Source organism: Haliotis rubra, unplaced genomic scaffold, assembly GCF_003918875.1.
Source record: "Haliotis rubra isolate DU_JTF1 unplaced genomic scaffold, ASM391887v1 Scf8, whole genome shotgun sequence".
Lineage (NCBI taxonomy): Eukaryota > Metazoa > Mollusca > Gastropoda > Lepetellida > Haliotidae > Haliotis > Haliotis rubra.
In genome coordinates this window covers 1121508-1148788 of record NW_025767523.1, presented here as the reverse complement: position 1 = coordinate 1148788, position 27281 = coordinate 1121508, and the positions used below count along the sequence as shown (strand labels likewise).

Here is a 27281-nt window from a genome sequence, read left to right as displayed (position 1 = left end):
AGTGTTGATAGCTGCATGAAGCTGGACTGCACAATCGATCTTTGAGCCTATTTGAAAAGGCGTCGTTAAAGAAATCTAAATTCAGTCAGCGTCATGTTCTGAAACGTGAGTAATATGCTGATGTGACTGTGACACACGGATGAGGATAGTAGAACATACTGTTCATCCACTTTTATCATCCTCGTACATATTTCACTCCGTGGGAAGAGTTTTAATACATGGTATATTTAGAATCACATTTGTGCTAATGTGGTGACAGGACTATTTTTAAAAGCATCATTATTGTATGTCTTACCATTTCGACGTATTTTGAGAGCCTCGTTAAAGGGACACATATATGGTTTTAAGAATATCACAATAACAAACACAAAAAAGTGAAATGTGTACAAAATTTATTTTTCACTGATAGCCAAAGAAAACATACGATATTGTGCAGTAAGATAACATTACGTTACCAGAAAACATTTGTCATATTTTGTGTCCATCAAGATGAAAAGGCGTTCGTAAGGCTGCTGTGCCCATCAGTGCATCTAGGTCATCTTACAACATTGGCCTACAGGGTAATATAAATATCTGGAGGAAGGACATGGGTACTAATGCTATTCTGTTGTATATCTGGCACTGACCTTGATACTTGATAACGAGAGATCTCCTTCAGTCGACCGACCATTATCTGGAGTTAATAAACGTGTTATCATAGATGCAAGGGGCGATACAAAATACCCCAGTTCTACTTTAACATGATTCATGTGTTCTCTCTGCAATGCACTCATTTCCCCTTGTGATGCCAGCGTGTCTTCAGGGATGGCTTCTTGGTGTTAATCCCTCTGGCTTGCAAGTACTACGTCACTCGACTATCCTCACGTTCCTCGGATTTATCCATTTTGCAAAGGTCACAGATGCCTGTGTATTTAACTGACTGCCAAATAGTTTGCTCAACTAATTCAATATTTGTAGGATTGTCTATGACATCTTATGTCGACATTAAAAGATTTTCCCACATTAAAAGATTTCCCTGTCTGCGTGAGGCTTTCAACTCATCGTATGGCTTTTGTAGTATTGGCTTCAATTCTTATTCACATGACTTGAAAAGCATCTGCGACGTCACTCTGTTGTTTACAGATAGTACTTATCAATGGCAATTTTATTGCTGTGGTTTCAAGTCTACATCATACATCTTCTTGAACCAACATCCTATTATGACAAATAAGGGAAACTTGGCAAAACGATGTGAATACAATTTTAAAACTTCACATATTATTATAGTTCTTAAACTCTCACACACATTCACCTATAATGTTATGTTCACGATGTTATGTTAAATAGAAAACCTTTCCATAATGTTCAGAAGTATTAACAATACAATTTCGCTTATACTGTATGCCCGAGCTTAAAAATCACTTTAATTCCAGATGATAAAAAATAGCTGGGCGTAGTGTAATAAAGGAAAAGAAGAAATACACCAATATGTATATCCTTGTACATAAAACAAGGTATTTGTCTGTTTGTCTGTGTGAGTGACTGTCTGTATTTTTGTCTGTCTATGTATTGCGTCATACATTGTGAAGTATGACTATGGTCCTGTTTTTATAAAAGAATGTTTGGTCCAGCTTAAAGGTTTTATGGCAGAAATATCATAACTGTCGGCCCTTGAATTAAAATTATCTCGCCTCAGCAGAGCCGACGGACTTTTCATCACAGACAGTTTCGACGTTCAGGTGTTCTTTTTAACATGAAGTGCGAAAGTAATGTCATGAACAATGATCCAGCACAAAGAAATGAATAAGAATATGACGCAATATTGTTATACCGTAACAACAACTATGCAAATTACGTCAATCCACGAACTACTTTCACAAAACACCATACACGCCATGCGAATCCTAAAACGTTTTAACATTTTATTGATGACGTCGTCACGAGTTTACATTGTTAGTAAACAAACATGGCTGCCCCCATTCTCAAAATTGGTGAATCTGTAAGAATTGATGACTGAGGTTCTGGAGTCGTTACTGCAGTAGTTGACTTTGGAAAACATGAAACGGAGTACTTCGGCAAATTGAAGGTACGGATTGTGAGGCACGACTGAAAGGCAATCGTCTAAGAAAAGTACCAACCAAGGATTTCGATCTATCGATCACAATGCAGATGACGAATCGATTCCGTCAGGTAGCAGAAACTGATATTGATGATGTGATTACCCGAAATGAAAATAGAAACACTGCCAGGAACTCCCTGCCCGGTGTTGTTGTTCCTTTTAGACAGAAAGATCTAATTTTATGCTTGAGTTTTGTTTGCACTGTATTAGCAACTAGTCACAACCATATGCCGCCGTCATGAACGACCTTCACCTTGGTGTACCGCTAAGTATTCTTACGCGAATGCTCGATTCTCTTCATATAGATTCACGTACGATTTGCTTCTTTTTTACAGTAATTTTAAGAATGACATCATATGATAAAGAGAGAATTATGTATTATGCTCGCCAAAGGCTCGCATAATCAAATGTTTATTCCTAATATATGATATTAATGATACGGAAACACACGAGGTTAATAATCTCTATTTACAGATGCCCTTATTGTTATTATGTCTGCCTGCAACAAATGGTGCCTCATGAAAAACAAGCGTCAATGACGAAAAGAACGATTATTGTTATTGGGCATTGGGTGTTGGAACAGGGGGCCTATTATCAATAATGTTTCACACAGAGACTTGTGCTCCCTACATTCGTTAACCGACATCTACGTTTATACATACACACAGTGAATTTACAGCCAAACGCAATGTAAGAATCACTTTCACTCCATATACATATGTTTACATTAAATATAATGCCTTTCAGATTTGCCCTTGGATTCATCTGTCATGACAACGCAAGGACATATTCCAGAGCAAACTTTCAACAAAACTTTCCATGTGCAAAGCTGAGGAGATGTATGATTTTCTATTAAAAATATGAGAACTCCTTTTCCAGTTAATGATTTGTTAACGAAATGCATCCAACCAACAAGTGTCTTATTTGTTCTTGAGTATGTTTTGTGCATGAAAATCTCAATAGGTTTCAAACAGATATCGTTCATCTCTATATGGCTGTGATATTCTCCTTTCGGCTGCCCAGGAGACGCATCCGTTTGACACTGAAACATGATCCACACCTTTTAGAAACGTGTAAAGCGCAATCCAGTTATTTTTCTGGGATTCAAATCTGTCAGTAGAGGAGACAATTTTCTCAAAGGGCTGTTCTCATAAAAGCAGTTTCCTTCTTACACGTCGACTTGCAAACTCGGCTAGAGAATGATGAAATCACCGAAGAAAAGGACTCTGTCTTCCACACAAATCGATTGATAGTTCCTGTGGAGGATTACAAGAATCGTTTAACCAATTAACGTTTGTCGCGACAACAAAAGAGAAATCATTGGTGCCAGTGTCGATCAATCATTCTCTAAAAGCCTATTGTGTTCAATAGCTTACCGCTCTTGTCAGACGATTCTTCACGTCCACTTTGCCTAACGTTGCTATTTACGATCGCTTGATATGAAAGACAGCCAATGGAACAGGTTTCTAGAAAGCAAATCCGTCAGAGCTACACGTCGAGTAGCAAACTTTCGTTTTCCATTGAGTTGGACTTGCAAGTTTGAATAATTAATTCCATAGCTTGGCGTAGAGTATTTATGCAAGGCATTTCAGCCCGGGTGAGACGAAATCAGCTAAGATTATAAATTATATATCTCTTGGTGATTGAGTTTGATTTTGAGAATTTTTCAGATATACATGTATAACGACATGGCTGACTTTCAGGAAGGAAAGCCGGAATTGATGCAGGCCCACGACGTTTAGCTTTATTCAGCTTCAGTCAACGGTCTCGTCATTTGCAGCATCAAGACTCCATGTTACTCTCAGTTCAATGTTTTTAGGGCTGTCGCTAGACAGGTTTGGAGTTAGACTATGGACCAGGAGGACACAGCTGGTCGTAGCCAAAACGTGAACGCAGGATTTCATTTTCGTTCCACGAATGTTTTAATTCTTTCACCGAAAACTGATAATTTAAGCACCATCATAGATGGTTAGAAGTCATATCGTTGAGTCCAATTGACGGTTTCCCGATAGACTAAACACCGGACTGATTATAGTCGATTAAACCCCTAAAGCACACTCACGTAAACTGAAGCTTTAATCCTCATGAAATCACATAAGTATCAATAATTGCACTGATAGTCAATAGCTAGTGTACCCTCCCTTAATTGCAAACTCATCCCTGACCCTCATCCTCAATGACAGTATCAGACGTTGAATCTGACTTTGAGGTGTTGCGTTCCATTCTTGATAGAGGGATCAAGATTTTGTACTGGACAATCTCATTGTCCACATATAACTATCTGCGTTGTGGCAAGCATTCATTTTCATAACAACAAATATCGTTATCAGCTCAAACGATGAACTTCAGTGTCATCCTAGGTCATACATACCTACCGCAGGGCAGACAGAAAGACGGATAGTGATCATTGTGTTAACCAGGTTTTGTACTCCCTTATAGATAATCCACTCCCCTGCTTCTCGGAGTTTGCAAATAACTGAAAAGAAACAAACTTCATGAAGCTAAATCATATTATATCTAACGGCTGTAACGTTCAATGCATATATCTCATGGTTGCAAAGTATTCGATGTATCATAGAACCTGATTTAACATCGCGAGAAACATCAATATTTTACTTTGTGAGAGGAAAGAATGGCCATGGCAGCGGATATACAGACGCCAAAAGACGTTAACAGCACTCACGAAACTCCTACAACAAGCTAACGAGGAACCGTATGTCGTGGTTTGTTAGAAAGGTAAGGATCATACCACAAAAGATCAAAGTCGCATCGAGGATAATGTCAGATACTGAAATCAGAGGGTGTGTAAAACAACCAAGGAAAAGAGACGGGAATAAAAAAAACACCTGTTCAGTCTAATGAAGCTAAGACATTTGCTCTCACGCCACACTACCAAGAACAATAATGGTATGCTGCCATTCGTATGTAATGTCAATGCCTTTTTTGTTTCCGGTGATATTTCAGTCCTACGTATTGTGGCAAGGCGTGATTTAGTACTTCCACCTATGTTGCAATTTCGTATTTTTGTATTTTTTGCAAAGGTTTGGTTTGACGGTCATGGGAGCATGGCGGTCTATAACGATTTCGAATACTGAACATTTACCAAATCTTGGCAATGTTGACACATTCTCTCACCATAGATTGGGAAATATATTTATCTGACATAAGTCAATATTAAATGTCATTAACACATTACAATAAAATGTAATAAATGTATTTAGGAATTAATGAGAAATAACCTCAGACGGTTATTTGAGGAATGCTAAAATAGAGTTTAACTACACAGTTTATATCAAAGGGCAAACAGCGATGAAAGGTTCACAGAGGATATATTGTGCAGATTTCTAGAATGTTAACAAATGTATTAGTTGCAAAATCAAGCAGAAATATGTTTAAGTAAATGAACGATGACTTTGTACCATACGCACCTTTAAGGCTGAAGATAACAGTGAAATGTACCATTATGAAGTGATCCCTCTAATCTCATAAAACATTAAATTGTATACATATTTAGCCATGGAATTGTATACTTATTTAGACATGAATGCAATGACATTCCAGGATATAATACGTGTTGATATCAAACTCCCTGATACACGTGACAGGAACATATTGTACATATATCTCGAATTTTCGATGCCAAGTATTCGATTATTCTAGTTTCAATCCGTTATGTGGCTATATAGGATATGTATAAACATAACATCTCAGTCACAGTTTTAGTAATATTACCTATCGATTATTGTATACTACAAACAAAAAGTATGGGAACATCCTAAACTTTGATTGTCATATATAAACTTAAACGTGGTGAGGTCATTTATACTCTAAGGTAAATGCAACTTTTTGTGTGCTGAATGGGCACTTAAAACGACATGTTGGATCATGCAGTGAAGCAACTGATTCAATATTCGTTGAGTTTGAGTGAAATGAAACATTGTCAAAAACAGCGAAAAAGAAGGGTGCTGAAACCATGTTTTATTCAAACGCCCAAACCCTAGGGCCTAGTGCATGTGGAAGACAGACTTCCCTTGCAGCTTGTGCCAACTGGGCATTGGCAGTTGTGAGTCCGTTCCGAGGGGCTTGGAGCACAACATTTCGGTCATCTGCCGTTGATGTTTTTTTCTGGGTCTTCCAGAGCGAGGTCTGTCCTGTACTCTACCAGTGGCCTGGAACCTGTCCCTCAGTCTGTGAATGACAGAGGGAGACACCTGAAGACGGCGAGCAACACTTCTTTTGGATTCACCATCCTGTAACCATGCAGTGGCCCTGCTTCTGTCGTGGGCACTTAACCGTCTGCGCTATGACATGGTGAAGAAGCTGTGAGGCTTCAATATTGTCTGTAGCTTCTTTTAAAGGAAACGTTGCCACAAGCTGCATGGGAAGTCAGTCTTGCATATGCACTGGGCTGTTGTGTTTGGTGTTGGAGTGTTTCAGCACCCTCGTTTTTCGCTGTTTTTTGACAATGTTTCATTTCACTCAAACTCAACGAATATTGAATCAGTTGCTTCACTGCATGTTCCCACATGTCATTTAAAGTACCCTTTCAGCACACAAAAAGTTGCATTTACCTCAGAGTATGAATGACCTCACCACGTTTAAGTTTATATATTTCTATCAAATTTTAGGATGCTCCCATATTCTTTGTTTGTAGTATATAATATTACTACATAGCTTTGCCTGTGGAATGAACTATGACTTGTCATGCTGTTCTGACCGCCATTGGGGTCAGTCTACACGACCTTCATACCGAATATGGACTTTCAACCGGAAATGACCTTTGTACAGATCTGGTATACAACATCCATTCGTGTAATATATTTTGACTATATGAGGGCAGGAGGGGGAGAGACAGAGAGGGCATGCGGCTGAAGGGAAATATGTGGTCAGCCATGTTGATCCCTGTGTAGTCTTTGTAATCGGTCAAAATGTCTCTATCTCTTTCTTTTGTTCAGGGAGAGCAGCCTGAATTGGAATTATGTACAAAAGCGAGATTTTTAAAATAATTGAGTATAATCATGGGTTTGAACTAGAAGAAATACCTTCTACTGCATACCAACGACTACCCTGGAAGATGGAGCAAATTACCCGTTGCCATTTCAGCCATTTCACTACGCACGTTTGCGTCGAGAATAGTTGTGCCATTCACCAATTACGCACTTCCTAACAAAACAATACAAGCTCTTGAGTCCTTCAAATCCTTTGGGTCCTTCTGTCCATTTGGGGTATTCAACTGAGATGAGCAACTAACAGTCTAAAAACAGATGTCAAAAACTCTCTTGAACGTATGGTATGCCGAAACACATATGACACTGGAACACTACCCTTAGAAACACAATGAGTATTTTCTCCGTGCACTGTCATCATTTGTTCAAAGGAAACAACCCGAATCGGGAAAACGTTCAATGCACAACATGTATTATAATAAAATTTCTGGAACATTGCGTTTCTTTTCACGCTTTGAATGGGACTTAAAGAAATGAAAAGTATAACATCAATATAATTTGAAACCGATTGTGGTTTTGTGTATCAAGACCTTTTATATAGCGTGTGTTAAATAGCTTTCTAACTTATTGTATATAGAGTATAAACGTACCAAAGAAAACCAACTAAAAGACCATTGACAGTGTTTCCTGGAAATATGTATTCTACTTGCGTGAAAGGAATATTTTGAGGATTAAAGTTCACTGGAATAAACTGTTTTTATATCATGCAGTTTCGAGTTCTGAACAACCAAATACATGTTTCTGTCACGAACACAACCAACATTACATGCCTGCTCTATTCCCCCGAAATACACAAAAACAAAACCGCTTACTTATTTCGCTTGGCAAGATCATTATTTCAGAATAAGAACTGTTTTCATCTATTTTCTACTGACAATGAAAAAGCCAAATGAGTTTAACTAGACGGTTAGATTACGTTTTTAATATGCAAGAACGTCTACAGAAGAAATGCTATCAACCTTGAGTGAAAAGAGTATTTAGCTAAAATATATCCTTGAATTAATATTTAAAATTCCACGATCGTTTTATTACTGACTCAATATAGTCGACTTTGTTGCAATGAATATAGACCTTCGTGGGAAAGCAATGAGTATTTTCTGGTCCTGGTCCATAACCTAATCTCTACGATACCATTACATCTTTCCATGGCCATTGGTTCCTTAATGACTCTTTTCAAATTCAATTGGTAAAGAAGTACGTGTGTTTAGGATCATTTGCAGGTCACCAGCAAATGTCTATAATGACTCAATTTCTTACTGTTGTTACTATAAATTGAACCTACATAAATACTCGCAAGGGAATTAAGCATCTTCATCCTGGCACACACACGCAAGTGAAGGTTTATCATGTAACAGTCATGAAAACAGAAATTAAGTCACTAAATCAATCCACTGTCTTAATTTCCCTCAGACAAAATCCTTCAATGCAGTAATGAATGATTTAAATTTCTTTCAGGAAGAAATAGATGTACTGATGAGATTGGACCAAAATACGACCGCCCCATAATACGTTTATTGTTAGTATTTTGTATAGGGAAAAACCACAGCAAATGTACAGGACGGGACATTATATAGGCGACTAGTGTCGTACATTGTCACTACTCTTATTAAGTTTCATCGAAATGGTTTGTAAAATTCAATGAAGCCAGAAAACAGGGAGAGCCTCATGTCCACCAAAGTGACCGATGCTTGTAATGACCATCTGTGCCTGACATAATAAAATCAAGTATACTGAGCATACTACTACGTCTGAGTAGTTAACTGCTTTTTTCTTTAAATGAAGGCAGAGCAAAGTCCCAAATTGACACACAGAAGGAAGCAAGCTACAAAGAATTTATTTCTTGAAGAAATGTCTGGCAGAATGTCTATAACATATTGTTCTCATGCTATCATACAGCAGGTTGTATCCAGTTTTGAATTGAATATTATAGTGTAACGACTGTATACAGTGCTATATACATAGTGAGTTTAAATTTCTATGTAATCAATGATTTTGTTTCGACAGCTTCGTCAGCGTGTCAGAGAATGCACAACCGCTAAGGCATTCGCGCTTTATTAACACAGAAAACTGTTTTAAAATGCGGATCTACTTGCGTCATGCTGTTCACTGTTTTAACCTGCAGACAGACAGGGTCATTTAAATCTGTGATTAATGGCTCAAATTGTCATTCATCAAAGCAACATTTATCTACATGCTTTTACGGTTTCTAATTAACAGGCTGATATAACCACCGTTTAAAGACATAAATCGTTTTACCAGCACGTCGTTCATCTATGACAACATGTAGCGCCTCCATTATTGTAAAACATGGCGTGCATCTGTTTCTTTTGGTTGATTAGTAACTCCGCAGTTAAAACACAGGGATCAATACGAGGCAGACGCAGTGCCGTCTAGTAAGACGCAATTGTAAGATATATTGACACCATCACGGCATGTTTGCTTGAAACACTTTTCTATCGTGTTTTGTTAAACGTATCATCAATCTCATTTTTAACATAGTTCAAGATACTGCTGCAACTTCACAGGAAATTCATTCTTTTCAGGTTGATAACATTCTTTTGGATTTTTTTATTCGAATCATCTGTTTCATGTTTAGATCTATACATAAATATTGAGTGTGACAAAAACTATCCTGAATAAGGATTGCCGAGAATGATGATTCCAAATTTCTGAATAGCCAGCTTTGATTTACCTCGAGCAGTATTCCAGCTGCTACTTTGGCATCTGCATTTTACATTCTTGAGGTACGGAAAAGGGAGACCCGTGAAGATCCTGGTTAGAAAAATAGGGCTTCAGCAACTCATGGTTGTCGTAAGAGTCGACTTACCGGATCGGATGGTCAGACTCACTGACTTGGTTGACACATGTCATCGTATGACAATTGTGTAAATCGATGTTCATGGTTTCAATCACTGGATTATCTGGCCCAGACTCGATTTATTAGGAGACCGCTGGAATTTTGCTTAGTGCGGCGTTAAACAACAAACAATCATACAGAAAAGAAAGAGTTTTACTCGACGCTTGTCCATAGCCATATTCCGTTTGATTAAGTGTAGGTGATGTCCAAATTTGACGCATTAGCGAAAAAGATACAATCCGACACAATATCATTCATTTGCTCTTTGACAAGGACCTTACTATAATTATATTCCCGTGTTTTGTACAGGTGAATAATTTACTTACCTTGAGACAGCTGAGACAGTATGAGAACACCCTGTGTCATCACAATTTAATAGTAAATCAAAGACACAACATATAGAAATTACTTATGACTATGAAAATGGTTTTGTTACTATTAATTATGTTAATACATGTAAGGAAAATGGAAGCCTGCATCTCCGATGTTAAGGTCTGTGTGTCTAGGAACTGATTGATGATAAGACCGACTCCTTTGTCATCTGGCTGTCCTCCAGACATCACAAGCCTCACACACAGTATCTTTCAGTTGGAAAGCAGACATTCCATTGTGACCAATCATCAAAGACTTCGGTGTTTTCTATGAAATATCATCTCAGCTACTTATAGTGTAGTTGTTGCTACCATTTGAAGGACATTGGAACCATACGCCACTGTCTGACCGTAGATGCCAAAGCAACACTATAGAAAACATTACTAGTCAAGGCTATCCCGTTGTAACAATCTGCAAATGGGATGACATGAAGATAAGGTAAGCAGGTTCTAAAAGATTTTAAACACTGCGGCAAGGACTGTGACACATATCCAAAGTGTTACGATCCCCCAATTCCTGCCTCTTGCAAAGAGTAGTATGCATTCACGTGAAGTTGCTAACCCTCACGTACAATTATGTAAGTTGTACCCAGTCAACTTAGTCTCTATGACATACATTTGCGCCAGCCATCAAGGGTCCAGCGATTAGGTGACACACTTCAGATTGTTCCCATATGGAAATGTGAATCCCTTGGTTCCCGAGCTCTTCCTTGATGCATTCAGAACAGCCTCATCGCATCATTATTTTGATATCTCAGCCACTTACTTTTGATGTACAATATACATGTGTATTGACCTGCGCATGTCTTGTTGCGCTTTATAAGAAAACGCGTTATTGCCATATTACCCACAATCAAAACATAAAATATAAAGATAAATCCTTGATCATTACTAAAACTGTTGTTGGCATCCGTTCGTAAGTGATGACCATGAATTTGATCCCACTTGTCTGCCCTGCTAGAACACCTGTGGTTAAAGATGCGCGAATAGCAGTCTCTGTCACACAAGTCGCACCTGTGGATTGTCTGTGCGTTGTCTGCGCTGCAGCGTTCTTTTCTACGGGTCCGTTTGTCTTCTGCTACGCTTATCAGTTTCTCCTCTCATGCCATCAGTTGTTTAGTCAGGGTGCTTCTCCATCATGAACGGTCATCAGCAAGGTCCTCCCATTGTTCCATGTTCACTAAAACTATAATTTATAAATGTAATCAGCCTATCTTGTATGCATACTTATTCCGGAATGTTCTTTCATTGTTTCTTTTAATTATCTGTAGACATTATCTTCAAAATATTGTTTTCTCCACAATATGAGAGTGAGTGAGTTTTTTCTTTCGCACTCAGCAATATTCCAGCTATATGGTGGCGGTCTGTAAATAATCAAATCTGGACCACAAAATCCAGTGATCAACAACATGAGCATCGATCTACGCAATTTGGGAACCGATGACATGTGTCAACCAAGTCAGCGAGCCTGACCACCCGATCACGTTAATCGCCTCTTACGACAAGCATGGGTTACTGAAGATCAATTCTAGCCCGGATCTTCAACGGTCCCACAATATGAGAACAGATTATAACGTCAAATAGAATGTAAAGTGGACGCAATTCGTTCCCACAAAATATTGTATGTGTATTCGCCACTGTATTAGACACAGCAGTGTTTCAGAGCTTACTAAATACAATTAGAAGTATTTCCAAACTGGAATACGTTTTCCACAATTCCAGTCATTGTTTCCGAAAGGATTACAAGGCGATGACGACAGGGTTGACTTAGCAAGGCTTTCATTTTCATTATTCTCAAGTGTCAATGCCACGTACCTTTATGAACGAGGCGATCAGCAACGAATGATAATTAGGGATGAAACCTTGGGACGACATGTCCAACAACAGTGTGGTTTTGATTTTAGTGTGTAGTTTCAATGTGCTGTTACATTTGTGGTTTTGATGTCATTCCAATTGAAGACCGCACTAGGTTAATGGGAGATAGTAACTCTGAACTCGTATTTACGTATGTAAATGAACCTAATTTATAAAGGAATCCCCCATATCTAACAATTTCGGTTAATGGGTATTGATAGGCAATGTAATAACATGGCTGTACCCTAATACAAGCCCATGGTCAGATACAGGAGTGAGTGATTCATTCGGCTATATCAGAAGCCCTTAATAATTCTGAACCAGTGGTTCACTCTGCATTGCAGTGTACTAAATAAGCCAAAATACCAAAAGGTGAAACTTCTCATGAGCGTTGTGGATTTACAATGATCTCAGACACATTCTCTGTTTTGACTTTTATCATGATATCCTTCTAATGAACGTGTTTTTGACGGGTGACTCCTCTTCGCAAAACACGATATCAACACTACCTCATTTGATCGGAATCCTGCATTGGACTAATCACCTTTGGCAAAGATTTCATAAAATTATGACAACTATTTGTCTCATTTATTTAAACTTTCACCAAACTATTCTTGAACATCAACTCCAGACTCGATTATTTACAGACCGCCGCCATATAGCTGGAATATTGCTGGGGGTGGCGTAAAACTAAACTCACCCACTCACTCACTTGAACATCAGCCACTGCTGACCAAGAAACAGTCATTTGATATTTTATGAGATTCATTCCTACCCTCATAAGAAACTATGTATCTTTCTTACTCCCAATGAGTCTACTTTTTGCCTCTTAGTGATTCTTTTTGTTCTGCAAAAAAGAAAGACATGGTGAAAGAAAGCAGCTGTCTATCCAGAGGGTTCCATCAACAAGACAACTGGCTTGTCCTGTGACAACTGCGATGTACGGAAAGGGAGCCCTAATATACATTACACGTTCTTATAAAAAAACGTAGAGGTGATGGATCAGGTGAGTGAGCTTCTTGTGTATCGTAAGTGATCTAAAGAAAAGAAAGTGATTAATGAGGTCAATGTTAAAAAATACCAATCTGTGACGGGAACTCGTGTCTGAGAGAAGAGAGAAATCGATTAAGACGCATTGTTCAGGTTGTAAAAACTGACAACTGAAGAACATCACGAAAAAGGGGGTGTCCTTTTGATTTGTATTAAAAAGGTAAAAAGAAACATGACACGGGTATACCACTATTAGAGATCAAACGGACATGTCTGAGGTGCAGTATATAAAAAGGTGATTTGTTATTACACTAATTCGGAATCTGGCAATGGAATCAAAAGCTATTGAAAATTGATTTTATTTACCATCAGATCCATTCTAAGTAGACGGGTTAATTTAACGTCTCAAAACTAGATCAATATACATGTGGGAAGGATAGTATGTGTGTTGTAATCCAACCAACGGATTTCTTTCATGTCACTTTTATCCCATTAACCAACAATAGTTCGAATAAGTCGGGGCAAAATTATTGTATTTGTTGAAATATATTTTTCAAAAAGAAAATCCATGCACCAAGAAGGTTTAGTTACAATTAACGGTGTAAACAGACACACGATTAAATCGCAAACATTCATTTACATGTTTCAGAGATGTTATTGGCAGTTTCTCTTGGAATGATACTTACGGTAGAGCTGTACTGACATGTTAACTTTTAGGCTTGTCCGTCTGTCTGTGTCAGTGACGTGGTCAGTCTTGCCGTGATTAAACTACTTAATTAAAACTGTTATCTGTTATATTTCTAAAGTGAAACCGAAAAACTCAAAATGTAGCTCTGAAAAGAGTCGGACATTGACATGTCATCTCCAATAGTTTTTGGGGTGTCTTAAAGATCACATACAACGCAAAACACAACTTTGCAGATTCTGATACCTTTCGATATGGAGTAACAAATTGTCAAAAATGCAAATTCAACTTATAAAGTTGAAAAATAACACGATTAAAAAAACCTCGCGAAATCGGAGTTCAAACGATTCACTAATTTCACCCCAGCGCTGGGGTGAAAAGTTGTTTCAACAGCTGTGCTTCATTGCGCCCATAGCGCATGCGCAGTGATTAGGTTCGCGCGGCTCGAACCGGGAAGGCGACTCGTAAAAAAAAAGCACGTGATGCGTGCAAGGATTATCGCTGTGGTCGAAGTTGGAGAACAAAAGATGTTTCTTGTGATTACAAGCATCTTTGGTCTGCAGTAATAAAAATACACTGGTCCCATACTTTTTCTTATATGTTTTCACATCTTGCTTTTGGCTTTTTTTCAAGAAAGTGTAACATTAGAAGAACTAATTTGTCTGTTAAAAATTGCTCAGCTTGAAAACTGAAATGTTTTAATACATGTCTATGGAAACATAGAAAAATATGTTGATTGTGATAAGCAGTCTCTGTCACAGACAAAACTCAATGTCTGTTTTATTGACACCTATGTGTCTGCCTGCCTATCTGCTAATGACAATATGCAATACACAGCTTCAATCATTGACCACATGCAATTTGAACTTGAAACGTATCAGGCTATACACCATAAACAAAATACATTGATTTATGGCTCGTGCACCTGAGTTCTGTCTCTGTCACACTATTGAATTACACAGACAGGCTGGTGTGATACTTGTACACATGTCATGTTATTATGTCTGTGGAGTTGCAAACAAACTGCATTCATTTATCTCGGATGACTGGATCGGACGGAAACCGGTGCAAACTCAGGTTGTCAGTTTCAAGTCCTGCTTTGTACTTGGACGAACGACAATTTCGAGCCACGCATCATCTCATCATCTCGAGCGCAAATGCTGAAATAATGTATTTACAAAACCGAACATCTCTATATACACACACACTCGGTGTATCGGCAAATGAACCAGAAAATGAAAACCTTCGTTACACTTGACTGCACACTCACCCGCTCTGACTGGGTTCGGTCTCCGGGTGCTTCGTTTCGAGGGAAGTAAACCCAAGTACAAAATATTGCACTTTTGATTTGCGATTGTACGCTTATAATTTTGTTTATTTGTTTTTCATAATCAGCAATGTATATTATATGTCATGAATAAGTGATCATTGTGTTTTAATTATGTTTGTATTTTTGGTTGCATGTGACCTTTAACATTCAGTAGATGTTCACATCATTATGCTATACAATAATTACTTATCAGGAATGTACTTACTATGGGATGTAAACATTAGTGTTCAAGTTGTAACAGGTGCATTTGGTGTCATGGTCATATGGAATCCCCAAGAACACCTATCTGTTAATCCAGCGCGGATAGAATATTCTGGAAGAAATCTGCAACCACACCACATCAGGACCAGCGATTGTATGGCAATCATATCCAGGAAATCCAGCCTATTTTGGAAGTTTTACCTATTTGTGTTGGTGTTGCTACTAATTTACACTTAACTGTTCTTACCACTGCTGTTATATTTCATGATGCCGTTGTAAGTGTAAATTGTGTTCTTCCACTCTATTCTGTGCAGTCATTGCACCTATTCTTCCGTAATGTGGATTCATTTCTGAACCTATTTAATTTTAAAATGAGCTTCTTTATTGTATAACACTTCTTTGCTGTTAGTTGGTTTCAGTCTGTATGTTTTTTGTTAACTTAAAGATATCTGGGTTACCTTTAATTTAATTTTAAAGTTAGAAATTAACGCGTGGCAATGGATGTGCCACAACGTCCTGTCCTGAAGGGATATGCGGTCTCAGGTATCTAATTATATTGCAAGAGCCGACAAATGAGGGCCAGGTGGTCACGCTGGATACACCAGCTGATTGCTCGTGACATTTTAGATTGTTCTGATCATTTCTGTGATGTTTGCAATAAAGTTTTTGGCACTTGAAAACGAATATCCTAATCCTATCACACGTTCTTAGATACACACAGGGAGTTCTCATATCGATAGCTGCTACCCACATAAACTTAATTTTCAAAGACAACTTCAAAGTATGTCTCGCTTTGGATGCTTTTAGAAGTTTCACCCTCTTGGTTCCTGTCAAAGGCAAGGGGCTTGAGCTTGAGCGTGTTTTCTTATTTTCGTGATGTTATTTTGCAAACTATATTTTTTGTCTCAAACGGATGTGCCTTTTATCAAGAAAACTTATTTTCATTACTTTGGAATAATCAATCACTGGGAATCCATTTTGGAGAACACGACGTTTTTCCTGGTATCACATTTCTTTGATTGATGCCAGTTTTTTTTACACGATATATTCATTTATTTCGCAAACACATGGTGGCATCAGCATCGTCAAGCTTATGTTGTTATAGGTTTCTCAGAATTTGTATCTCCAATTTCGTTCCTTCACATGTGGATATACTGGGTAGCCTAGTGGTTAATGCGTTTCCTCGTCTGTAGTTTGGTTCCACTCCCCGCATGGGTACACTGACAAAAGCCCATTTTCAGATGCCCCCTCCGTGCTGCTGCTGGAATGTTGTTAATAGAGACGTAAAACCACACTCATTCTAAATCAAGGCGATGTCCTTTGACCAACCTGAAGTTGATGACCCTCACTGTATGAACCTTCAAGCTACTCTGCGAAAATTGACACACTTGTCACTTAAGCCTCTAGGGTCGTTTTGAGAGATGCCTTCGCATTCATCTCGTCTGATGGGCCTTCTCGCACATTTTACAACCTTTACTTGCTAATATCAGTCTTTGATATTCCTATTCAAGGATGTCAACACAAAATCATTCTGAGGACATGGCACCCATTAAGGAAATCCCCACCCTCGTTTCATTTTGAGCTAACCTTTGAAGGGAGGCCAGGCTATCACACTGTAAATAGGTTCATCCAAGCATTGTTCATTCAATGGTTATATTACCTTTTTAGTTTTGTCAAGACGTTTGAGGGCTACTTGGCATCCGTTCATCCTCTGATGAAGTGACAAGAAAATGCCTTAAAACGTCACGCCTTGGAAGGTCATTATTGCTGTTGAGTTTCATGTTGAACGAGGGTGTCACATTTTGCATTAATAAAAAGTAGCAACTGTTGCAGAAATGCGACTTGAACTTAATACACAGGTCACTACGTACAATATGAAGACCACGCAGAGTGTACAATGTAAGATTTCCAGTGCAAGAACCATGAATCATGATTAGATCTTTATCGAACCACAATTGTGTGCCAGTCTTCCGCGTTCTGTTTTATCGTAAACACTTGAGTATAACGTTTTCAAATGTTCACAAGCATCATTCTGAATTCGATTCCCACCAAATGACTCTAGTACACTCATATTCCCAGAGAGTTGTACATAGAAGTAATCGGAGTAACTTTAATAGAACACCCATCTGTATTTAATGCAGCAAGTTGTCTGTTTCGGCGAATGATTGCATGGGTGGTAGGTGCAATGTTAAAGACCGAGCATGGAGATGATCCGTAAATAGTAATCTACATGCAAATGCCAATTGCCAAAGAGAAACACCACGCGGGACACATTCAATTTTCAATTTAGTTCTCGAAACACCACCAACGGTGGTACATGAGAATACAAAATTAGAATATTCATAGAAATGAACATGTCAAGATGGCAAATAAAAAACACACCCCAAAACATCAGAAGTTAATGTATCTGTGTGGACTTAAATATTGCTTTAATATACACAGCAATATATTTAAGATTAAACGTGTTTAGACGTGAACATTTTGACGACTTTCCATAAGGTAATTGAATTCAGGTAAGAAGGTAAATATGTTTGTCTATACAATTGTAAAGCTTCGCATGCACTTGAGCAGAGAATGGAGTTCATCTCCCACTGCATGGGAGTTACATAAATTACAAAGACGATATTCTCTAGGAACACACACACACACACACACACACACACACACACACACACACACACACACACACACACACACACACACTGTCTCTCTCCCACCCCTCCTCCTTTATAACACTCAGGAGCAAACAGAGCTATAAGATGTACAATGAAATATCAATTTGATGTAAATCTGTGTATAAAATAAAGGTAAGGAAACTGTAACAACTTGTAAAATAAACAAATAGTCTGTTTGTAAACTGTAAAAACAAATAATGATATTCATTTCCGTGGTCAATTTGATCACACAGTTACACAGCCTTTCATTTACACAGTCTTGCCACCCAGTATGGCACCCACCAACTTCAATTGGCATATTTCCACATCTGAATTTTAAAAAAGCTGGCCAGTGACATTTACTAAGTACGGATAAGGAATGCTGAAAATGTAAAATATTTTTGAAACAGTTATAAGTAAACCCCTTTGTCAGCAGTCCTTATCAGATAGCCACTTTTGTGTACTTATGTCGTTTAAGTTTAGCGTGAATATTACCTTTTACGAGAAGAATAATGGTTAGTTTGCTGATTATCACTGATGTAATCAAAACCAGTTTGATAAAATATGTTCTTCACATTTATGCCATTCAGAAGTCGGTAAAAAAGCAAACCATTCTTGTTTTGAATACAACACTGAGATGTAATCATGAGGCATTCTGAATGTTACTTTAAATCTGTTCTAAACTATATATAAGTTCAAAGTTTCACCACCATATGTTAAAACTGACACGACCATACCGTCAAACAGACGTACTAAACAAGAGATCGGTAAATTATGACAAATCTCCTTAGTCTCTTGCTCAGGGAATTTTCTTTTTGGGTTCTTATTACGGTTAAATACAGCAAGAAGATATGTGTTGGTATCAGCATTTTCTAATCTATGCTCATCTAACAGTAACGTAGTTCTAATATCGCTCTTAATACTCCCAAAACAGAGTACATTAGATTCAGATATGTTTATACCATGACACCACTGTTTACAATGTTTATCAAAAGAATCGAGCATAACTTGACATTCTTTAGCTTCTGTTGATGCGAGCACAGCATATAGCAGTACAAAAAATGCGATGATAGTTTGTATACGATGCAAGTAACAGGTAGGTGTGTAGACAAACAGATGTTCTGAGTGTCGCCACAGGTAGACATAAAGGTGACCCTGAATATCAGGGCGAATGTCTGTTAAAGTTAAGTTGCACTTCCATACGAGTACTGAGATATGATAATGTGCACCTCTGCTTGAGTAAGTTACACGATTACTCTACCAATCTCCAGGAATTACTTAATTCCTCTGTCTTATATTACAGCATAGATCAAACTACCAAATATTGTTACACGTATTCATGATGAGATGAGGTGACCAAACTGTTTCAACTGATTCATGATATTTACCTGTACATTAACATTTAGTTATTACAATGGTAAAACAAGAACATACATGTCCAAGTAACATACATAATTATCTACCTCTATTATAATCAATGAGGCTTATTTTTGTTTTCTTTTTGTGAGCGTGATTGTTTGGTTCGTGAATACAACTCCTTTGGGAAATTTACCCTTTGTATGATAATTTGTTTATTGAGCTGATTATGATTAACTCTTTTCACAAGATTAACAATAGGCGTGTGATGTGTGATGGGTCTAATTATTAGGTCAAAACCATGAATGCCTCAATATCAGTTTATCTGAAACACTTGGGGACAAAATAGAACAGCATTCTTCTTTCTTCTGCGGTTCATCGAAAAAGATCGATGATTGGTTTCATATGAAACAATGTCGGGATAAAGCCCCTGTTCACACTCGCTGGGTTTTCTGCTGTGATGGATATATTAATTTTTGCTGTTTGGTGCGCCACAGATTCCACAAAGTGACAACGGCAGTGAATTTACCGCATCAGTCATCAGTGAGCTGAAGGTTATGTGACCAGATCTGTTGATGGTACATGGCAAGCCTCGTTATCCCCAAAGCCAGTGCAAAACCAACAAATGTAGATGTTACAGAGCAGGACTTAAGTGTAATAGCCGTTGTCATTCAAGATTGAATTGCCACAATAAATGAGTTCGTGTAAATTGATGATTTTGTTTGTCCTTTAAATCGAAGCTGTACTATTTGAGATAGTAAACATTTCATATCAGGAAGTGTGTAAAAAATCAGGCTCTCACATCAGGAAGTTTGCAAGATTTCTGAAAATTTCAGGAAATGTGTAATTTACTGAGTGAATCAGGAAATGTACACATTTCCTAAATATTCCAGGAAATTTACACATTTCCTGATTTGACACATTCACTGTTACATATACACTTATTTTTAGACTTTCTGTGACTGTTACAATCCGTCCAAACTTGTTTATATCCAGCAAATCACATACTGTTTTAAAAGACGGTGTTTTCTGTGACAATATGGAATACCGAGAACACCAGCAATAAACACATTGTTGAATTGAGATTCCAGCAGACTACACATTGAAAGACTAATTATTCCACTGGATACTTAACATCAACATTGCCATTTAGACTACCGAGTGTGTTTTGGTTCAACTTTCGAGTATATTAATTATGTCAAATACTGAAATGGCAAAAACAACAGGAACCTATAGTCCAAGAGTTTGGCAGATTCTCAATTATATTTTTTAGTATGCTGAGTATTTGGATGTTTTGTTGCTGATTTGCAACAATTAGCACAAGCCGTATTGCACATTACCACATATACCAAGTGTCTGGTTTTCTTATGGTAAATACAGTTTCCACGACACAAGAACGGAATCAGTCTTGATTTAATGCAGATTTAATAGCTGCGATTAGATGATTTTGTATGAAATTATTTATTTTGTTAAATCTGCATCCATCCAGTAATTAAAACCGACTAATATGTTTTGCAATATGGTGCTGTCTTTCATGATGATCATTCTCAAATGTGAATGTTAAGCAGCTGATCTGGGGTGATGTGTTCAGCTACGTATCCTGTACTTGTATTTGTATTGATTGCTGCTTTAAAGCAAGACTGTATTCTTGAAATAGCTGTTGAATTTTCTATTGAAGTTAGATGGAAAACGTTTGGTTTGGTCTAACATATAGCGAGAATAAACCTTTTAATAGTAATTCCTGTATATATTTAGGAGGAACTGATGGCGACAGAGGAAAAGAAACCGACTCGCAGCTAACAAATCGCCTCAGGCTTCTCCACGTGTGTCAGATGGACAAATAAGGTGTTTACGTTTCCTAGGCCTATTAAGAAGATTGTGTTCTGTCTCTATAGACAAGATTCACACAGAGAGATAAACTCAGACGGTCTTGGTCTATAAACAGGATGTCTCGTTGCTGAGAAATGCGATAGTCTAGACCACTGTCAACATCAGTTGGTCCAAAACAATGCTTGAGTTGCTATTTTGCTCCCCAAATGTCACAGACTTACGATTCCAGTGATTGAACAAGGTGGTGTTTAAGCTTGTTATTGGCATTGTGCTCGATAGCATCTTGTTTGCGACTATTCAGAACTGTGTTCAATCTTACAGAGGTATTAGTGTCCCTTGCCAATTTACATCTAAAGTGTGGCTACGGTTTTCATCCAGTGGTGTTGGTGTATGTTTTCGTTACATCCTATGACGTGTTCAGTGTTAAATCAGATTGGTTGTACTGTCAAACAAGGAATAAGTAAATATGCCATCAAACTAACAGCTACTGACTTATTCAACAATATCTCCACGTGCTCATGTGCATTTGTAATAAAAAGAACTTTCAAAAAGATGATTCACGCTTAAATTGAAAGTATGTTGTACGGACTAAAATGTCTGTCTGTCTGCCTGTCAGCTTGTAAGATTTCTTATTCCTTAATGCAGACACAAAAATACCTAACGACATTTTGTTCCCGTGTTTTGCGGTAAAAATGTTTTATTCCACGCTAAATTACGCTGTTAATCCAGCTCTGTAGCACACTATGAAGTAGAGTGACTGATTGTTGCATATTAAACAGCCTGTAACAAGGCTCAGTCATGTCTTAGTAAATGAATACACTCAGCTCAAAGGTTTATGAACTTGCAACAACGTCATATAATGTGTACATATGTTAAGTGTCCATCTTGTGGCATCGCTGGTGCTTATACATTCGAATCATTTAATACACGTTTGTCACTACCAATATAATGGATTAGTTATAGTGTACATGTGTTATTTCAACGATAATCATCCTGCACTTTATATTTTAGTGCATTGTGAAATCAGCATATTACGCGATGAGATTTTGGAAGAAAATTTAATAAGACTGTTGCAACAGACGGCATAACGAATATACTACTACATATTTATGACGTTCACCAACCATTTATATTTATACGCCCTTGGGCTGAAACACTGATACATTAAGGAAAACCAAGTTCTATGGATAGTCAACTTCTTTATTGCGATGAGTGCGACGTTTCGGTGTAGGTACTAACACCGTTAAAAAGCAAGTTATACAAAGAGTTGTAACATAGAGAATATATACATAGCTGCATAGTGAGCATGTACAATTTAAAAGGTTGATATTCATTCTCCATGTTACAACTCTTTGTATCACTATACAACTTCTAAAATGCCTCTCAAAGAAGTTAACTGATACATTAGTTTGACTGTTTTAGCCAAACTAAATGAACTTTTAATGTGATGGTGACAATCCCACTTTGAAAACTCAAAACCTTAGGTCTCCGATCTACGGAGCTAAAAAACTATGAAACCTACTGCCACTTGAGCTAACACTTTCACCACTGAAGTTTTCAAACGTCTATAAAAAAAAAATCCTTTTAGAACGTATTACAACATTTTAGCTAAATCACCAGACAATTTTAATCTTTCATGCACTTAAAACTGCTTTTAATCTTTTTCATATTTAGCTTCATCTTGATATTGTAGCTCTTTGAGCATACATTATGTTCAGTACGGAAAATATGCATATAATATTATTATTTATTTAATTTACCTATCTGGTCCTCATAGTGTCAGAACCACCTTCATGTCTTTCTATATGAGAACCAAAGGTCTTAGGGAAGACATTCACAGTCGACCACACCGATATTGACTCGGCTATGACAAAAGTTCATAGGGTACTTCTTGCCTCATGGGATAAGAACGCAATAAAATTATCCACGCAAAATCGGTTTGAAAATTAACGTTGATGTCCCATCCACCCTAACAGTACAGTTTAACCCGTTGATTAATTTCACTCTCATTAGCTGGCTGTAAAAGAGATATACTGAAGCCATTGCAAATCGGCATGTCAGAGAACACTTTTGTTACCATTGATCGCTTACAAACATTTATCCGAACATATTAGATTTGTTTCTCTCGCCTGATTAAATGCTTTTACCTTTTAATACTTATTATATTTTAAGAGTGTTTCATATAGATCATAGAGGGGCCATTACCAATTCAAATAAAATTATAAATGTATACAAGCAATGTCTTTTAACAATATTTCAGTTACATCACTACATGTCATGAATAAAAAAGGTTCATCAATTACCTAATTAGTAAATATTGTTTTCCGTCTATTTGGCAATTACGAAATATCATGGTGGCAAACACTATTCCTAATTCATGCATGAACATAAGACAAATCTACATACAAGTACAATGTACATACGGACATTTAGAGCATAGCCGTCAAGGGTAATAGTCAGTTATAATTTCCAAATAAAGATTTCTGCATTGAACATCTGAAGGTCTACTCCGCGTTAGTGCATGTATGTGTGAACTCTCTCGTACATTTCGTAATTGCCAAAGAGAGAGTTCACACATACATGCACTGACACAGAGCAATATAAATGGTAAGTAAATATTTACATACTTGCATCAATCCATTTGTCCTTGGGGACATTCCCACATAAAAACTACCATGTTCTAACACGTATCTTGTCTTATGTTGCCGCAGCTAACATTTTCTACGCTAACGGTTTCTTAGATATTCCAAGGAAATTTGTATCGACTGTTGCAAACCGACAATGTCTAGTGGGAGGAATTCCCTGACAGTGCAAGGAACAGAACTGCCTGGCTTCTGTTCTAAGCCGACGAGACAATTGGCCTGTCAACTGACTACAATGATTGTGCGAAAGAGTACATTATGACGCTCCACAAACGCTAAAAAACCTTTTTCCTTCAGTCTGATGCATAGTCTCTTGAGTATAAGGCACGACACCTTTCGGAGAATAGTGAATAGCACAAACAAGCGGAGGTAGGTCTGAACACAAGATAATCTAGAACGTTAATGCCGGGGACGCCCTTCTCGATTATCTCCCAAAACAAAATCCATTGGGCGTAAAAGACAATAAAGCCATGAACATTGTATGGATGAATTATTGAAACTCGGCGCATTACATGCAGGTTACAGAAGTCTTATATCCCAAATAATGGAAAATAAACGATACTGTTGCCTTAATGTTAGCGACCCGTGTAGATCCGGCTTAGCACACTTGTCGTAAGAGGCAACTAACAGGATTGGGTGGTCAGGCTCGCTGACTTGGTTCACACATGTCATCGTATCCCAACTGCATACATCGATCATCATGCCGTTGATCACTGGTTTGTCTGGTCCAGACTCGATTATTTACAGACTGCCGCCATATAGCTGGAATATTGCTGAGTGCAATGTTCTCAGCAATGTTCCGGATGTATGCTGTGCGGATCCCCAAAACTGCAAAAAAAAATGATATGTGACAGCTTTGCTTGAGTGTTTTTTTGTTTGTTTATTAAAGCCAGGGATCACAAAGGAATCAGTGTGTGGAGGAGGTGGTCTCCGTCACAAAATTGAGCTTTATCGAGAAGTACCAGAACGCCACCAGGAATTTGATGTCATAGCTTTATCGAGAAGTACCAGAACGTCCACCTTTGATGTCATACCATCAAAGTACTTTGTGCGCCAAGTACAGGATGAGGATGAGTTTGCTTTTGATATTTCAGATTTATATTTGCGTCTGTACATGTACTTATATATGTTTGTTTCAAACAGTCAGATGGAGATTTTGTAGTGCCAGTTGCCCTCTTACCTCTTTTTCTTTTACTCAACAAACCTAGAACATTGCCGTTATCAAAGATAGTTACATTTCACGATTTGCCCTTTGAACTGTTCTTATGTTACTTCCTGAGCTATAAACATTTTATCTTGGTGTTTCGTGTATTGACACATCACGCAGCCATTAATTTTCTTAGTGATCAAAGGATGATATAATGACGTGGGTGTACTATGTCCATTAGGGACGGTCTCTGCCGTGATATGATTAAAGGATACATATGACTAAGCTTAACAATACCCTGTCCATAACTCAAAGAACTATGTAATAAAACGTGCGCTAATGAATCACTAAGAAGTATTGATGATATCAGGTTATTAAATGCATGTCCTGTCCGGTCCTGTCACAAACACACAAAAAAGGCAATTCAAGTGTCACCTGAACAGACATGGAAACATGATGAACAAGTCAAAATAACGAATTCCATCTGACACCCATTTGGTCACAGATGCGTCTAATTTTAAAATTTAAAACAAACTACGAACTATAATCTACCTTTTGAAAGTTTCACTGCTTCCTTGAATGATGTAAGCTTGTTCAAACTGCTTTTTGATTCATCAAACGCTCTTGTAAAAAGTGTCCGTAAAAAGTGTATGCTCGATTGTCATCGTGTGATGTTGACACCAAAGGTCTGAGCTGCAGGAATATCGCTCGACAAGTGGGGAACATTGAAGTTGGGAAGCATGGAGTCATGCCTTTTCATGCAGTCGTATGAACAGTTTCTGTCACTCTGAATCTAAACTCTTTCGCAACTCTCACTTTCTGGCCTATTTAGTAAGCTGTCGTATGGAAATTGTTTAAGCATCCCGGTTCATAGACAGTGCCAAAGATTCAACTGGCGGTCCATCAAATCATTCTGAAACTTGATGCTTAAACTTGACTTCAAAGTGTTACTGTGAATAATCTGTTAATATGTCATAAAATTAACCAACTACACGACTTGATACAGGAAACGCCGATACAGGAAATATTTAGGCAGATTCCACCACTCTCGTCGAGATATGTATGCTGTTTTTCAGTAGAATTGTATGCTCTTCCACATAGGTCCTTCCAAATTATGTTTACACTTTATAAAACTGACAGGTTTATAGAATTGTTCTTAGATAGAAAAAGCATGATATTTTAAAATAATTATTGACGTATGCATGTGAAGCCCATATCAGCTCCATGCATGTCTGTCGGTTTTAAGGTGCAGTCACGCCACTGTAACAATATCAAGGCGGTCTAACAACTGACACTTGACCAGGAGAGGATTTATCTGTGATTTATAGTTTCATAGCTACTAGGGTATGACAACACACAAGTAATTTCATAAGTGTTCTTCATAGAGTATTTCAGTTAACATATGGAAACATGATTGCAATGCAATTCGTATCTATTCCTCAGACAACCAGCTAAAGGAATTTAATCATATGTCATCTTCTCTGCATTATATCTGTGTTTTGACCCCTCGTTGAGTTTCTAGTATTCAAAAGACGACATTACACTGAACCCAGCTTACATATCACATAACCGGAAATACATCCGGACCTATTACCGGTCTGACTTCACTACAGGGCACATTCATATTCAGCTTATTATTTCAAGAAGACATCTGGAAACTTCTTAATCTGCAGGATTTCGGAAATGCAGGTTTATGTGTCACATGTGGGTGGTACAATCTGGTTCTAAGCACACAATCACACAAGCAATTATAAAAGATAATCTGCCCGATAAGTTCAGATGCTGACCGCATTGCCATCGGTTGTAATTGCTGGTTAGTTCAGTTCTGATGTTCCCGGACGGCTGTATTCTGTTTCGTAGATCGATTGATGTATTAATATTTCAGACGTTGCAATTCCAAGAAACATGCCCAGCAGGGTAAAATAAACATGTAAAGCATGAATATTGTATTTATGGACCAACTACAGTGATTCATTCCTGTTTGGTACAATTTTCGTGTCATATTTCACGTCCCTCACGTGTAGTCATCGTCCTATTCCCTCTACATATAGAGTCATGACAATGTTCTTGGCCTTGTTTGGCCTTTGTGTAGGGTCTTAAGTGTAGGGTCTCGAAAAGAACGTTCCGTTTACTATCGTTTTTAGGGAACTGAAAGGGACACTGATCTAGAGCAATTCCCCGGGACTGGTTGTTGCTTTTGTTATTGTTTTTACCCCGCGACTACCCGGATGATATCCCATAATTCGCAACTGGTTTGCGA

At 37.8% G+C, this 27281-nt stretch overlaps 1 long non-coding RNA gene across 1 annotated transcript; it reads right to left on the bottom strand.

Moving 5' to 3' along the window:
* On the bottom strand, positions 1-27281 carry LOC124261475. Its single transcript, XR_006894332.1, has 4 exons — positions 27171-27281; positions 23949-23953; positions 11117-11128; positions 1-11 (listed from the first exon to the last, which is right to left on the bottom strand). It is a non-coding gene; the product is annotated as an uncharacterized LOC124261475 (long non-coding RNA).